Source organism: Eublepharis macularius, chromosome 1, assembly GCF_028583425.1.
Source record: "Eublepharis macularius isolate TG4126 chromosome 1, MPM_Emac_v1.0, whole genome shotgun sequence".
Lineage (NCBI taxonomy): Eukaryota > Metazoa > Chordata > Lepidosauria > Squamata > Eublepharidae > Eublepharis > Eublepharis macularius.
Window position 1 is genome coordinate 1,888,271 of NC_072790.1, and position 4,196 is coordinate 1,892,466.

Below are 4,196 nucleotides of genomic sequence, written 5' to 3' on the forward strand. Positions count from 1 at the left end.
CTGGAATGATGGCCCCTGGGTGGGCCAGAAGGGCTCGGGGACTGGAATGACAGGCCCCTAACTGGAATGACGACCCCTGGGTTGTGACAGATGGGCTCTGGGACTGGAATGACAGGCTCTATGCTGGAATGAAGGACCCTGGGTGTGACAGAAGGGCTCTGGGACTGGAATGACAGGCCCCTGACTGGACTGACGGGCCCTGGGTGTGCCAGAAGGGCTCGGGGACTGGAATGACAGGCCCCATGCTGGAATGACGGACTCTGGGGGGTGCCGGAAGGGCTCTGGGACTGGAATGACAGGCCCCTGACTGGAATGACGGGCCCTGGGTGTGACAGAAGGGCTCGGGGACTGGAATGACAGGCCCCATGCTGGAATGACGGCCTCTGGGGGTGCCAGAAGGGCTCTGGGACTGGAATGACAGGCCCCTGACTGGAATGATGGTCCCTGGGTGTGCCAGAAGCACTCTGGACTGGAATGAAAGGCCCCAGACTGGAATAATTGGCCACTGGGTGTGCCAGAAGGGCTCTGGGACTGGAATGACAGGCCCCAGACTGGAATGACGGCCCCTGGGTGTGCCAGAAGGGCTTGGGGACTGGATTGACAGGCCCCATGCTGGAATGACGGCCCCTGGCTGTGCCAGAAGGGCTCTGGGACTGGAATGACAGGCTCTGTGCTGGAATGACGGCCCCTGGGTGTGCCAGAAGGGCTCTGGGACTGGAATGACAGGCCCCAGACTGGAATGACGACACCTGGGTGTGCCAGAAGGGCTTGGGGACTGGATTGACAGGCCCCATGCTGGAATGACGGCCCCCTGGGTGTGCCAGAAGGGCTCTGGGACGGGAATGACAGGCCCCTGACTGGAATGAAGGGCCCTGGGTGTGCCAGAAGGGCTCTGGGACTGGAATGACAGGCCCCTGACTGGAATAAAGGCCCTGGGTGTGTGAGAAGGGCGCTGAGACTGGGAATGACAGGCCCCCTGACTGGAATGACGGGTCCTGGGTGTGACAGAAGGGCGCTGAGATTGGAATGACAGGCTCCTGACTGGAATGATGGCCCCTGGGTGTGAGAGAAGGGCTCGGGGCCTGGATGACAGACCCCATGCTGGAATGACGGCCCCTGGGTGTTCCAGAAGAGTTCGGGGACTGGAATGACAGGCCCCAGACTGGAATAACAGCCCCTGGGTGTGCCAGAAGGGCTCTGGGACTGGAATGACAGGCCCCATGCTGGAATGACGACCCCTGGGGGTGTGCAGAAGGGCTCTGGGACTGGAACGACAGGGCTCTGTGCTGGAATGACGGCCCCTAAGTGTGACAGAAGGGCTCAGGGACTGGAATGACAGCCCCTGACAGGAATGACGGGCCCTGGGTGTGCCAGAAGGGCTCGGGGACTGGAATGACAGGCACCTGACTGGAATGATGGCCCCTGGGTGGGCCAGAAGGGCTCGGGGACTGGAATGACAGGCCCCTGACTGGAATGACGACCCCTGGGTGTGACAGATGGGCTCTGGGACTGGAATGACAGGCTCTATGCTGGAAATGAAGGACCCTGGGTGTGACAGAAGGGCTCTGGGACTGGAATGACAGGCCCCTGACTGGAATGACGGGCCCTGGGTGTGCCAGAAGGGCTCGGGGACTGGAATGACAGGCCCCATGCTGGAATGACGGACTCTGGGGGTGCCGGAAGGGCTCTGGGACTGGAATGACAGGCCCTGACTGGAATGACGGGCCCTGGGTGTGACAGAAGGGCTCGGGGACTGGAATGACAGGCCCCATGCTGGAATGACGGCCTCTGGGGGTGCCAGAAGGGCTCTGGGACTGGAATGACAGGTCCCTGACTGGAATGATGGTCCCTGGGTGTGGCCAGAAGCACTCTGGGACTGGAATGAAAGGCCCCAGACTGGAATAATGGCCACTGGGTGTGCCAGAAGGGCTCTGAGACTGGAATGACAGGCCCCAGACTGGAATGACGGCCCCTGGTGTGCCAGAAGGGCTTGGGGACTGGATTGACAGGCCCCATGCTGGAATGACGGCCCCTGGCTGTGCCAGAAGGGCTCTGGGACTGGAATGACAGGCTCTGTGCTGGAATGACGGCCCCTGGGTGTGCCAGAAGGGCTCTGGACTGGAATGACAGCCCCAGACTGGAATGACGACACCTGGGTGTGCCAGAAGGGCTTGGGGACTGGATTGACAGGCCCCATGCTGGAATGACGGCCCTGGGTGTGCCAGAAGGGCTCTGGGACGGGAATGACAGGCCCCTGACTGGAATGAAGGGCCCTGGGTGTGCCAGAAGGGCTCTGGGACTGGAATGACAGGCCCCTGACTGGAATAAAGGCCCCTGGGAGTGTGAGAAGGGCGCTGAGACTGGAATGACAGGCCCCTGACTGGAATTGACGGGTCCTGGGTGTGACAGAAGGGCGCTGAGATTGGAATGACAGGCTCCTGACTGGAATGATGGCCCCTGGGTGTGAGAGAAGGGCTCGGGGCCTGGATTGACAGACCCCATGCTGGAATGACGGCCCCTGGGTGTTCCAGAAGAGTTCGGGGACTGGAATGACAGGCCCTGACTGGAATGAGGGGCCCTGGGTGTGCCAGAAGGTCTCGGGGACTGGAATGACAGGCCCTGACTGGAATGAAGGACCCTGGGTGTGACAGAAGGGCTCTGGGACTGGAATGACAGGCCCCTGACTGAAATGACGGGCCCTGGGTGTGACAGAAGGGCTCGGGGACTGGAATGACAGGCCCCATGCTGGAATGACGGACTCTGGGGTGCCGGAAGGGCTCTGGGACTGGAATGACAGGCCCCTGACTGGAATGACGGGCCCTGGGTGTGACAGAAGGGCTCGGGGACTGGAATGACAGGCCCCTGACTGGAATGACGGGTCCTGGGGTGACAGAGGGCGCTGAGATTGAATGACAGGCTCCTGACTGGAATGATGGCCCCTGGGTGTGAGAGAGGGTTCGGGGCCCTGGATTGACAGACCCCATGCTGGAATGACGGCCCCTGGGTGTTCCAGAAGGGCCTCGGGGACTGGAATGACAGGCCCCTGACTGGAATGAGGGGCCCTGGGGTGTGCCAGAAGGTCTCGGGACTGGAATGACAGGCCCTGACTGGAATGACGGGCCCTCGGTGTGCCAGAAGGGCTCGGGGACTGGAATGATGGCGCCTGGGTGTGCCAGAAGGGATCGTGGACTGGATTGACAGGCCCCCTTGCTGTAATGACGACAACCTGGGTGTGACAGAAGGGCTCAGGGACTGGAATGACAGGCCCCTGACTGGAATAACGGCCCCTAGATGTGCCAGAAGGGCTCGGGGGACTGGAATGACAGGCCCCTGACTGGAATAACGGCCCCCTGGGTGTGCCAGAAGGGCTTTGGGACTGGAATGACAGGCCCCAGACTGGAATAACAGCCCCTGGGTGTGCAAGAAGGGCTCTGGGACTGGGAATGACAGGCCCATGCTGGAATGTCGACCCCTGGGTGTGCCAGAAGGGCTCTGGGACTGGAACGGACAGGCTCTGTGCTGGAATGACGGCCCCTAAGTGTGACAGAAGGGGCTCAGGGACTGGAATGACAGGCCCCTGACAGGAATGACGGGCCCTGGGTGTGCCAGAAGGGCTCGGGGACTGGAATGACAGGCACCTGACTGGAATGATGGCCCCTGGGTGGGCCAGAAGGGCTCTGGGACTGGAATGACAGGCCCCTGACTGGAATAACGGACCCCTGGGTGTGACAGATGGGCTCTGGGACTGGAAATGACAGGCTCTATGCTGGAATGAAGGACCCTGGGTGTGACAGAAGGGCTCTGGGGACTGGAATGACAGGCCCCTGACTGGAATGACGGGCCCTGGGTGTGACAGAAGGGCTCGGGGACTGGATTGACAGACCCCCATGCTGGAATGACGGCCCCTGGGTGTTCCAGAAGGGCTCTGGGACTGGAACGACAGGCTCTGTGCTGGAATGACGGCCCCTAAGTGTGACAGAAGGGCTCAGGGACTGGAATGACAGGCCCCTGACAGGAATGACGGGCCCTGGGTGTGCCAGAAGGGCTCGGGGACTGGAATGACAGGCACCTGACTGGAATGATGGCCCCTGGGTGGGCCAGAGGGCTCTGGGACTGGAATGACAGGCCCCTGACTGGAATAACGACCCCTGGGTGTGACAGATGGGCTCTGGGACTGGAATGACAGGCTCTATGCT